Source organism: Rhinoraja longicauda, chromosome 16, assembly GCF_053455715.1.
Source record: "Rhinoraja longicauda isolate Sanriku21f chromosome 16, sRhiLon1.1, whole genome shotgun sequence".
Taxonomy (NCBI): domain Eukaryota; kingdom Metazoa; phylum Chordata; class Chondrichthyes; order Rajiformes; family Arhynchobatidae; genus Rhinoraja; species Rhinoraja longicauda.
In genome coordinates, this window is record NC_135968.1 from 29,000,787 (window position 1) to 29,014,431 (window position 13,645).

The 13,645-nt window shown below is 42.7% G+C and overlaps 1 protein-coding gene across 4 annotated transcripts in view; it reads right to left on the reverse strand.

Moving 5' to 3' along the window:
- The window catches only part of vti1a (vesicle transport through interaction with t-SNAREs 1A), a 295,526-nt gene that overhangs the window by 2,934 nt on the left and 278,947 nt on the right, over window positions 1-13,645 (reverse strand). The window lies entirely within an intron of this gene.

Consider the following 13,645-nt stretch of genomic DNA (forward strand, 5'->3'; position numbering starts at 1 on the left):
CTATCCAACTGACAGGTTACAAAATTATCACATTTGCTGACATGTCTTCCGCAAAACTGCTTTAGTTTTTGTCCACATTCTAAGCAGGAGATGAATGACCACCTCTGTCGCCATTCATCACTCACTGCAAGCGCTGGATCCATCTTGCTATCTGACTACTCCTGCCAGCAAGGATCAACACAAAACCTTCAACAGCCCCAAATGTTAGCCAGCTTGTGCCCAGACCACAGAAACAACAAAGGACGCGTGTAAATGCTCTTAGCTTTCGGTATAATGGAACCTGCTTGCAGACCTGGGGTATTGTCAATGGTTTCAGGGAAAAAAACTCCTAGAACCAAACTACGTTGAAAAGGACGAAAGCTGAGGAAGCATTGCTCCATTAAAGCTTCAGTATCCCTGTTACTGCCGTACACAAGCTACTTTCAAGTGCATCAAACTGCATAAAAACCTCCCCTGGACATCACATGTTTACTACAAGGTTTTGAGGATTTTAGTTACTGTCTTTCCTGCTATACGAATACTAAGTATGAACAGTTTTGCTTCTGAAAAATAGGATTTTGGAATTTCATCATATAAAATGTTTTAAAGTATGCTCTGTCGATGTGATTTGAAATTTAAGTGATAATACGTTAGCTTAGGCTAGTTAGAATGTGAAGAAGGTAAATACATTTCTTGAAGCAAATGTTAAACAAAAGATAACCAGTGGTATTTTTCTGAATTTTAAATTACACTAAATGATATTATAATGTTAAGTTTACCTTAAAACTGCGTAAGGAAAACTTATGCAAGGATACTTTTAAAACATTTTTTTGGCTTTCAATTTCAAAGACCATATGAGGTCTAATTTAAAAAAAAATCTAAATACTCACAGAAGTCATGTTAACCGTGTAATATTTTATATTAAGTAATTTTAACACTGTAATAATTGGTTTGATTTGTTTGCATTTATGTATGGTATATCTGATCTGTTTGGATTGTACACAAAAGCAAACTTTTCGCTGTACCTCGGTACACGTGACAAAAATAAACCTAAGCATAGTTAAGATTTTGTCTGCAGACAAGAAATCAGGGTAGAAATGCGGAGGTTTCACAATGAGTTAGTAATAGGAAGATACCTTTTCACAAATAGGGTTTAAATCCATTGCTTATTAAAAATGTCATTTACTTTTCCTCACTATTCTTCAAGGACCATCTATATTCTGATATCCTTGTAATCATCCCATTAAGAGCCTCTAGATATTCATTTAAACAGACTAGAAATCAGAATCATAGCAAATAGAAAGATGAATGAGAAGGCACAGGCTTAATTAAAGTATGTGATTTTATGCTTTTCTGTTTTTACTCATACCATATTAGTGCTTCTTTTATAGCACGAATAAGAGCAGCTAATCAGTTCCTCAGGATACTTTGGGCTACAAGCCTTTCCACAATGATGCCATTAAAATCCTGTTTGCAGCAGGATTTCTTGTTGAGGTACGCATGCTTTGCATTCTTCTGCATCATCAGCTCACTTCAAGGCCATTGATGGTAGATATAACAAAAATCAATCTTTATGCCAGAACAAATCAACAAAATCTTGGAAATATCCGTTGCGGAAGAGCACAAAAAAAAATGACAGGCAGATCGATTTATTCACAAATGGCTTGATAACAAAGTATGCCAATATCAAACACATACTTGGTGCCTTACATGAACATGATAATTCATCAGAAAAATAAATAACCATTGAGGACCTGGGGTATTGTCAATGGTTTCAGGGAAAAAAACTCCTAGAACCAAACTACGTTGAAAAGGACGAAAGCTGAGGAAGCATTGCTCCATTAAAGCTTCAGTATCCCTGTTACTGCCGTACACAAGCTACTTTCAAGTGCATCAAACTGCATAAAAACCTCCCCTAGAATGAGTTGTGCAGGTAGCGCACTTCCTCCGCGATGATAAAGGCAAGCTACTGAACTGTAAATCAAGACACACAGCATGTAGCTGTCTGTCCATTGAGAGGTCAGGCATAAACTTGTGTATCAGTTTTACAAATGGAAAATTCTTCATCCTGGTCATCAGCTGGGTAATGGGAATGGAGGCTACAGGGGTAGGTGCATAAAGCACCGGATTGATCCTTATCCCTCAGCAAGGGGAAGAGATAAAGGGGTTTGTGTGTCTTTCATCTGCCAGTTCAAGAGTGGAACAAGAATTTGGATAATGGTTGCCTGCTAGGAAATGCCTCCAATGCTCAATACAATTTTTATCTTAAAAAGGTCGTGTCCAAAAGGAAAGCAATTTGGCATGTGAATATATGAGCATTTGAGCTGTTGGAAATAACAGTTTAAAGAATCAAATTATAGCATGGTGATTTTAATTCAACTGCTGACACTAAAAAGGGTAACCTTTGCAGTGATTTTAATGTCCAGTTTGGCTAATTCTAAATCTCTAATGGGTCAATTTTGGAGCCAATGTCTAAATGATCTCAGCCAAAGGTACAATTATGAGTCCATACAGATAGGAAATTTGGTCTGCATTAGAAACGCATACTGACGATATATCTTTACATAATTTTGTAACCAGAGTTTTATTTACTACTAGACTGACGTGGACCCGTTGGTTCCAAATTTCTGCGGGCCTCTCCTGCAGGCCGGGCAACCCTCCCGCAACTGACGATCCTGCGGGCTCGGCAAGCCTTATCCGTGGAGCCGTTGCCGAGTGGGGTGTCCCCCGGGGCCGTGGGCGAGTGAAGAGGGACAGGGAAGGGGAGAGGGAACCACTGACCTCGGCCCCGTGCGTCCAGCGCTGCAACCCTCAGCGAACCGTTAGCGGGGACCCCAGAATGAGCCGTGGACCCGAAGCCTCTACTGCACCTCGGCAGTGAAGGGTCATCTTGTTGGACCCTCTGCCGCCGCGCTGCACCACGGGTGGAAGGTCAGGCGGGGGGCACACTGGAACGGTCGCTTGTCCTCCCGCTGGTCCTGCCGGGGGTTTGGGGGAGGGGGGCGGAAGTGCATTTATTAAAGTTTATTAGGTAAATTGTTTTTAAAAAGTAACAAAAGTCGATTTATTGAGACCGCTGGGGAAGGGTGAGTAGGGTGGGCCTAAAATTGTTGTGCTATCATGTAACATTTTTTTCTGGATGAAAAAGTCACAAAGAAACATATGGGACAAACATGCGGTTCAAACAAACATTCAGGAGCAGGGGAACAAACAAGATGAGAGATTTAGTAATATATAGATAGTAAAACAAGATGAGACATAAGACCTTACAAGTTCCATTATGATTAGGTGGAAGGGTGAGATCATTTCAGATTTTGTTGTCAAAATAATACTCATCGAACACAGTCTTCGAACCATCTCTGACCGTCATTTAGTGCGGCTCCTTGCCAACATCCTTGCCAACCGCAGTTTTGTACTCAAGACTAGCGACGGACAATCTAGCCGACTGCGACGCCTAAGAAACGGAGTCCCCCAAGGCTCGGTACTAGCCCCCATGCTTTTCAATCTCTATATCAGCGATCTGCCACGCACAACCTCGCGCCAGTATGGATACGCAGATGACTTGGCCCTACTGCACTCGGACAAGAGCTGGTCAAATGTTGAGGATGTGCTCTCGGCGGATATGGAACTTGTCGCGGGCTACCTTAAGACCTGGAGACTAAAAGTGAGTATGGCAAAAACCACCACAACGGCCTTTCACCTGAACAACAAGGAAGCTCAATGCCAGCTAACCGTCACCCTCAATGGGTCACCCCTACCCTACAACCCTTCTTCCTACATACCTCGGGGTGAAACTAGATCGGCAGCTGACCTACAAGCAACACCTTGAAGCTCTCCGTGCTAAAGTCTCGGCACGGAACAACCTCCTGCGTTGCTTGGCTGTATCGTCATGGGGCGCCAGGACATCTACTCTTCGAACCAGTGCTCTTGCACTCGTGTACAGCGCCGCTGAGTACGCCACCCCAGCATGGTGCCGCAGCGCTCATACCAGCAAGCTAGACGCCACCCTCAACGACACCATGCGGATCATCACCGGCTGCCTACGCCCTACTCCGACGGATCTCCTGCCGGTGCTCGCAGGTATCGCACCCGACAAGCTTCGCAGAGAGTTCTTCACTCATAGGCTGGTGTGCAAGGCCCCATCGGACACCAAACATCCTTTGCACCACCTCGCCCAGGATTCACAGCAACTGGGACCTCAACGCCTGTCATCTCATCACCCTTTCTCCCGTCATGCAGCAACCCTCTGTGGCTCCAGTTTCAACATACTAGGAGCGTGGGGAACCAGCTGGGAACAGACATCGCGACCTCCTCAATTCACTGTCGCACCGAACACCACAGCCCCTCCCGGCTCAGACATGCCCCGCAAAGAGTGGGTCGCCCTGAACCGGCTCTGAACAGGGGTCGGCCGGTTCAATGCCATCATGCATCGCTGGGGGTTGCGTCCATCAGCAGCCTGCGTGTGTGGAGCAGACCAGCAAACAGCGCAGCACGTCATTTTCGACTGCACTGTCCTCCGTCCCCCTGGTGGAGGGGTAGACTTCACGGCACTTGACAACAGCATATTGCACTGGCTACAGCGCCTGGAGGGCGTTACATAATTTCTGCTGCCTCAAACGCAAGAAGAAGAAGCTCGAACACAGTTATGGGTATTAACACAGTGAGTAAAATAAAGTAATTAATGCAAGTATAGGTTACTATCTCAATCTGCACGGAACCCCATTACCATTGTGAAAATGGTGCTTTATTGCCTGCTTCATGTTGATAAGATTGAAAGTTGTGAATCTATTTTCTTTTACAATAGATACAAACAAGTCTCTTTTTAAATTCACAGATGGTAATTAGTAACATCAGCACACTATTAATCTTGTGATAATTATCAATGATTTCCAATTCACCACTCTTTTCTTTAGATTGTGAATTGTTTTAAAAGGCAACAAAAAGATAAAATGAAAATTTTTAATTCTTTGCCTTTTCCTTTACCTTTAATGTCTTTCTCATTCAATCTTCCTTTTGCTTTCTCATATTTTTCTGGTATCGGTTTTGGTTTATTATTGTCAAGTATACTGAGATACAGTACTATGTTTGGTGTGCTACCCAGGAAAATCATATCTTACATGGATACACCAGGTCGTGTAAAAGACTAAACAAACAGTGCAGAATCAAGTGTTGTTGCTACAGAGAAAGTTCAGATAAAAGAAACTGCAAGGACTGCAATGTGGTAGATTGGAAGATCGGGAATTCATCCTTAGCATGTGGGAGGTCCGGTCAAGAGTTTGCTATGAGTGAGGAAGAAGCTGTTCTTGAATCTGTTCGCACATGCTTTCAAGCCTTTGTATCTTCTGCCTGACAGGAGAAACATTGATTGTTATCCTTTTTTGCTTCACCATCCTCTGTTGTTTGTATTCGATCCTTAAATCTCTTACATTGAGTTAGATGGATGGTTGCTCCAACTACTCAAGTCTCTGAGACACTCAATGTAACTTTATCGGCTGAAGCCCCCAGCAACTCTGCGGACATTCTGAGCTGAGGGGCCCAGGAATCAATCTGGCGAGAAGTGCAAAACTTAGCAAAGTGAAACATAGACGATATCTACAGATATGGGTTATGTTTCTATTGTTCTGCTTTAATATTCTAAATAGTATAACAGAAACATTGTCAAAATGCTATTTAATTAATTGGGTAATGGGTTTTTTGCTCATCTGAATGCAATACAAAGTACAGCCAGATTGACTATAACCTTACAGGTCAGGTATAGAAATGGTAAAGATCTTTGGATGATTTATCAGGTTGCGCAGAGTTATAAAGTCTGTAAAAAAAAGTCATGCTTGTTGGGTTAAATAAAATAAAGTCTTACTTCTGGGTTAATGACTGCTTTGTGTTCCCTGCTTTTGCAAATAAAAAATGCATGGCCTTCATAAAGGCTGCAAGTCCATCTGCAGACCACATCTGGGCCTTTCTAGCCCATTGGGTTTCCACAGATAACCCCATTACCAGGTTAAACGTCTGCTGAAGACTCTCTTTGTCTTTGCGCCCATGGGAGTAAAATCATCATGTCCTGTGAGACAGTTCACCCAAGGGCCTGGCCCGGATACGACAGCGCAGTGAGACCTTCAAATACCTGGCATTTGTGGACTGTAAATCCACCATTAATGGTTGAAGACAACAAACACAGTCAATTTATAGATTAGCACACTGGTGTGCTATTAACACCATGTTTTAAATTACAATTATAGTTCTAAATGGTATCAATAGAAAACAGAATCTATAGTTGTAACCAAGTTAAAATCTTTCTTTGTACTTGAATGTGGAAAAATAAATTGCGCAAAAACGATGGCCACTGTATACTCCTCTATCGATAAGAGGGCAGGTTTAACAGAGACACTAGAGATTGCACGTCTGGAATCCAGAGCCAAAAAAATGGAGAGCAGCTGGAAGAGCTCAACAGGTCAGGGGTGCAGATTTTAAGGAATAGGAGGGGCAGCTACTTAGAGAATAAGAAAACATCTCATAAACACAGACGGAAACACCAGGGATTTCTTTCGTCAAATTACTGGCACAAATAAGGAGGTGGAATGAACATTACTCAGCTTAGTTTTACAGTTGGCTTTACTCAACTGGTTACTTGAAGAGATCTGAAGAAGGGTTCTGACCTGAAACATCATCTATCCATGTTCTTCACAGATGTTGCCTGAGGTACTCCAGCACTTTGTGTCTTTTTTTTGCAGTTCCTTGTTTCTACTTGAAGTGCCCCACATTTTGTATCTGGTTTTGAAACACCAGTTATCCCCTGCTTCTGTTTCCAAGCTTGGGTATTTTTCCTTTAGTCCACGTTCTACTCTCAGCTAGGATCAGCCAAAAAACGGACTTTGCTCCAAGCATTTGCCAATATCGTGTCTAGACCATGAATAAGAACAGACTTGGTGACCCTCAGTCTCTGTTTGGAAACATCTGAGATCCTAACAACTCTGCACGAGGAAAATTTACTCAAACTCACAACTATATCAGCAATCATAGCAAAGGGCTGGTGCCTTGACAACTGAAAAATGGGCAGTGAAAATAAGCACATAACGTTATACGCAAGTATTTCTCACATTCAATTTTACTGTGATTTTCATAAGTTTATCTAACTTGCTGATGCTTCAGACTTGGGATAAATCTTCATGACTCCATCGTTACTCGATAGCTATTGGTGCTTTAATCCCACTCATTTTAAGTTTAGACTTTAGAGATACAGTGAGGAAACTGCCCTGTTGCCCACTGGGTCAACGTCAACCAGTGCCCACCCCACACACTTGCACTATCCTACACAATAGGGACAATTTACAATTTACAGAAGCCGATTAACCTACAAACCTGTACTTCTTTGGAGTGTGGGAGGAAACCGGAGCACCCGGAGAAAACCCATGCAGTCACAGGGAGAAAGTACAAACTTACTACAGACAGCATCCATAGTCAGGACGAACCCGGGACTCTGGTGCTGTAGGGCAGCAACTCAACCTTTGCACCACCGTGCCGCAGAGCAAAATAAATGGATTGTAAGAATAACTTGTACATGAAATTTGCAAATACGTGGATGGTTCCCATATAGTAATGTGATATTTTGTGTCCAAATACGAACAAAAACATCAGCAAGGTGTTGTTTTGTTCTCCTGATAGACATTTTACTGTTGGCTTTGTGAGATAAAGAAGAGGCTATTCACAAAAAGACCTGACCTGTGGCTTTTATTCACATGAGAGGATGGGGGTGGGGTGGGATGGGTGGGGGGAGGTGGTGACCCTCAGACATGAAATTGTTCAAAGTCTAATGGGACTATTCACCACTGACAAAGAGTGCGAAGATGGAAATCTTTGATAGTTTTCAAACTGTAAAGAAATATACAAAGACCCAGGATAGAGGGAACAAAACTAACAATCATGCGTGCAGTTTAATCCTGCCAATCTGACAGACCAAACCACGATTCAAATGTTTGCAGGACTTATGCTCACAGTAGACAGAGTTTAATAGAGAAATTTCACACCAGCATGTCGGGAGTCTTAAACCAGTTCATGCACATTGTAACATTTATATTTAACAAGTTAACAAACCAGTTGCTTAAAACATAAGAATTAATTTGTATTTATGAATATAACAAAAGTCAATCTTGTTGGAGGTTCTTGCTTATTCTGTAAAAATATTAATTTGATTCCACACAACTAAATGTAGTTCTGTGGCCGTGTCCAATTAACCCTCAGTGGGGAATGATTAAAATTTTAAGGTGGTGTAAGTACCAAAAGCAGACAAAGACCACAGGCTAGGCTTCTGTTGTCATTTTACAAGTACTGATTCTAGAGGATAGGATCCAATTTCTCCTTTTACATAAAGCCAAATGTGGTAACAAAAAAACTTGTGTAATAAGAGATTTGTGATAAAGTAGATCCATCAGTACATTTCTTCCTGTGGTGATTCTTGCAGTTTGCTGTTGAGGGCCTTGATGGGGACAAAATATGCATTTGCTCGAGTTCACCGTAATTTTTTAACTGGGTGGAGTTGGAATACTGATGGTGTCAAATCTCTTAACTGTGCTTGTTCGAGTCTGTGACAAGGGTGGGGAGAGTTGGGTGTACTCAGGCTAAAGAAACCCACTCCCTCACCTTTACTCAGTTGTAGTTAAACCTTTGTTGTGTTGCTGCTCTGAAAGCAAAATTCCATTGATCAGGACAACAGCCCATCCTAAATGGATGGAAGACGAGAGAGCATCATGTTCCAGAACAGGTCCAATGCAACAAGATCAGTCGAATTAGAGATTGTTGATTGACCAACTTTTAAAAGTTAGAAATACTATACTTACAGGAACATTTACACGTTTGTCAAAATTATGCTATCGGAGAAATGAGGTGGTCCAAAATGCCACTTGTAATCATGCAAGTGCCACCTTTACCTGAGTCCCAGATCCAATACATTACAAAAGATATATTATATGTAACAAAAATAAAGTGATGGCATTACAAAATACAAGATAAAGAGCTTCAAAACTATTTCTCTTTAAAGTGAACATTCATAAATATTTCAGTTTTTGTAGGTAATAATCTGGTCAGGTTTCAGTGGAAGAACTGAAACCTTTTGCGGAAAGGTCTTTACACATGAAAAACTTAATATGGGCTGCTCTCTGCAATTTTCTGCGAACTACAGTAGTTGCCTCCAGCACATTTTACAGCTGCAACCTCCCAGTACCTTACAGGTGGGTGGCTTTTTTTTATCAGTACGGTGCAGATTGGCTAATCTCCAAACTCCGCATATCCCCAGTGATCAGTCAGATGATACCAAGGTTTCTTCCCTGACTAGACTTAAATCAGAACAACAGTCAGAACATGCCTTCTGCAGTGTATTTGTACCACATTCACAGGTGAAAAAGACAGGGCCAACTGCAACCAGAACATTGCTCTTGTCTCCATGCACCTGAGGCTAACAAGATAGACTCCAGGCAAATTATACTTTAATGACCACACAGTGAACTCGCAGAAGTGTTCAAGAATCCTTTTCTTTTTCATCTTCAACATTATTTCTTTCCCTCACTTGTTCAAGAATTTTAGAGAAAGCTTTTCTGATCCTTAACCAAGCAATATTGGATCACCTGGGCAGAGTGACTAAAGGAAAACCAGATGGAAATGAACACAGTCTTTTAACAAAGCACATCCTAGTTTCCAGATATTTTTGTATTTATGTTATATATTACTCCAGGCACAGGAAGAACACATCTGCGCTGTTACTTCTTTCCAGCTTGCCAGCACCAATTGCCTTGTGCTGCTACACAAAGTGTAGATTGAGATTTGGTATGTCAATGAATACCCTCTTGAACTTCTACAGGTGTACAGTAGAGAGCATATAGACTGGTCGGTCAGGCAGCAACTCAGGAGAGAAGGAATGGGTGACGTTTCGGGTCGAGACCCTACTTCAGACTGATGTCAGGGGGGCAGGACAAAGGAAGGATATAGGTGAAGACAGGAAGATAGAGGGAGATCTGGGAAGGGGGAGGAGAAGAGAGGGACAGAGGAACTATCTAAAGTTGGAGGTCAATGTTCATACCGCTGGGCTGCAAGCTGCCGAAGCGAAATATGAGGTGCTGTTCCTCCAATTTCCGGTGGGCCTCACTATGGCACTGGAGGAGGCCCATGACAGAAAGGTCAGACTGGGAATGGGAGGGGGAGTTGAAGTGCTCAGCCACCGGGAGATCAGGTTGGTTAAGGCGGACTGAGTGAAGGTGTTGAGCGAAACGATCACCTAGTCTGCGTTTGGTTTCGCCGATGTAAAGAAGTTGACATCTAGAGCAGCAGATACAACAGATGAGGTTGGAGGAGGTGCAGGTGAACCTCTGTCTCACCTGGAAAGACTGTTTGGGTCCTTGGATGGAGTTGAGGGGGGAGGTAAAGGGACAGGTGTTGCATCTCCTGCGGTTGCAAGGGAAAGTGCCCGGGGATGGGGTGGTTTGGGGTAGGAAGGGAGAATGGACCAGGGAGTTACGAAGTGAGCGGTCTCTGCGGATCGCAGAAAGGGGAGGGGATGGGAAGATGTGGCCAGTAGTGGGGTCCCGTTGGAGGTGACGGAAATGTTGGAGGATGATTTGTTGGATACGCTGGCTGACTGGTCGCATCACTGCCTGGTTTAGCAACTTGAACGCCCATTAACAAAGAAGATTGCAATAGGTTGGGAACACTGCCCAGTCCATTGCGTGCAATGATTTGTGTTTTTAACTATACTTCTTCTTAAGCAAGGGTCTATCAATTTCCAGGAGCTAGTAGGGATGTTATATTTCTTCAAGGATGTTTTGTGTACAAATAGTTTCCTTTGTCCATCTGATACCCTCTTGCTGTGACATATTAGAATAGAGGGTCAGCAGAGAATGTGGCGTCTGGCATTTGAATGCTGTAGTCTGTCTAAAAGGAGCCAACTGAATGTAATGAAAGTTCCAATGGTGGAAATGCTAGTCTGGGAGAGGATGCTGATGGTGGCTTGCTTATCTTTGCAGACAGTGTTCGGTGGTACCTCTCCAGTTATTTAAAATAACTGCTGTCAAAAACACTCATTTTCTCAGTTAGGCATAGCAGGGGGTGATTTTCATCAAGTCAAGCCACGTCTTTTGTCCTATGCACAAGTACAGTAAGGTACAGGTACAATGAAATATGCTTGCAGCAGCATCACAGGAACATGGACAACACACAAAACATAAATTATACATCCATTATATATAAATTATACAAGACAGTGAATAGAAAAAGATTGTGCAAAGACGGGACATCAGTGCAAAAACACAATCAGAAAACAAGTCCATGGCAGTGCAAGAGATGGTCCATCGTATTCCCTTGTTGTGGTAGGATTACATTTGTGCAGGTCAGTTCAATGATATTCCAAATTACTAATGCACAGAAAACCAAAAAATAACAATAAACATGCAACCAAATGTGCAAAAGATCATTCCTATGAGCTTCACTTTCACTGTCTGCTTGAGATGTAAATGAGTTGGTTCTTGTTGACAGAGCAGATGGTTATCTTCGTGACCATGAATGGCAACCATTTGTACCTTAGGTGCTCATGGACAGCTGCCCACATGTGGGAAATATGGAATTCCAGGATGACCTGAAAGTCAGAGTTTGGTATCATTAAATGTCTACCCTGCTGGTAAACCAGTGAACACAGTTATGGAGAGATCTCTCCCTGGACAGTGTTTAGATTCACTTTGTATCTAGCCCTAAGAGACAGACTTACAAATAGTGATGCTGTGCATTTGAATGGGTTTGCCAGCCTGAGGCAAAAGGCAAATGCAGTTACAGGCGCTACTCATTTTACTTTATTTCATGTTTTTTAAAATTATTTGTTTGTATTTTAATGTTCTATATTTATTTTTTAGTTTTGCCATTTACGTTTATTTGACTCAGAGACATTAAAAAAACCTGTTACAAAGCCTTTGACAGCCAGCAAGCTTGGGCAGGGAGGTAGTGCTGGTGGTGAGGTCAAACAGCCCACTGGATCCACAGGATTCAATCCCATGTCTAAGTAAACAAGAGCTATTCTTACAAAAACAATCTTTTAAAATTTCCTGTTATTTTCTGGTTATTTTCTGATATCTTAATTTTAAAAAGGAACCTGAGGTGCTTATAATTCACTCTGCCGAATTTGCCATTTTCATCGTCTGAAAAAAGAAAGCTTTTAACCTGCATAAACTGATGAATTAGTTCAAGCAAAGCAATATAATTGTGAGGTGTTACTGCATTTCAAAACGATTGTATGAACTGGTTTAACAGTACACCCTGCCCTTTTGCAGCTTTAAGACATTTTGTAATACAACAGGAAGATTGAAACAGCTGTTGTCCGTTTACCTCAGCAAATAATCACATAATGTGGTTTATTATAGGGCAGCACGGTGGCACAGAGTTGCTGCCTTGCAGCGTTAGAGACCCGGGTTCAATCCTGTCTGTACGGTGTTTGTACGTTCTCTGGCTGGGTTTTCTCCTGATGCTCCGGTTTCCTCCCACACTCCCAAGTTGTACAGATCTGTAGGCTAATTGGCTTGGTAAAATTGTAAATGACCCCTAGTGTGTGCAGGATAGTGTAAGTGTGCAGGAATCGCTGGTTGGCGTGGACTCGGTGGGTCGAAGGGCCTGGATCTGCGCTGTATCTCTAAACTAAACTAAATGTGAAGGAAAGCTGAAAATGTCGCGATTCCTCCATATGGACGCTCCAATAAATTACAGCCTTGGAAATAATATGAAATAATAGAAATATCACTGCTGTGAAATGATCGTGGACACAGCAAGCACTCCGTTTGACTCCGACATTGAGCATAGGCTGAACTGTGCTTGTTAAAGAAAACTTCTACAGACTTATGTAAGGGTTACGCCCTGCGGACCATGGCATAAGTCAGATGTTATGTAAGTTGGAAATGGAAATGCGACTGCACTCGCATAAATTTACTATTCGTATCTAGCCCTAGTGTAGTACCAACAGGAAACCACGTAGGAACTCCGACGCTGAGACCATGTGGGAGCTCCGAGGCTGAGACCATGTGGGAGCTCCGACGCTGATACCATGTGGGACCTCCTACGCTGAGACCATGTGGGAGCTCCTACGCTGAGACCATGTGGGAGCTCCAACGCTGAGACCATGTGGGAGCTCTGGCGCTGAGACCATGTGGGAGCTCCGATGCTGAGACCATGTGGGAGCTCTGGCGCAGAGACCATGTGGGAGCTCCGATGCTGAGATCATGTGAGGGCTCCGATGCTGAGACCATGTGGGAGCTCCGACGCAGAGATCATGTGGGAGCTCCGATGTGGAAATCATGTGGGAGCTCCGACGTGGAGACCACTTGGCAGCATGAACGAGAACAGCTGACTGATTTGCTGAAATGGCCGCATTCGGCAGCAGCACACTGCTACTGAGACTACCCAAGTACGCAACTCAGAAATAAGGCAGAGGCCTTAAAGATTTGCATTCATCAGTGCAAAAATTAAGTAAGTCGCCTATCACGTAAACCATGGAGTGCCTGTATTTAAATTCATAACAACATGAAGGTACTGAAAATATGAGGATTGGAATGAAATCTGATATTCCGAATTAAATGAGAGTCAAGAGTCAAAGAGAAAGGAATAAAAAGTTCTATAATCAAGTATTCCGATTCTGTTGTCACTGATT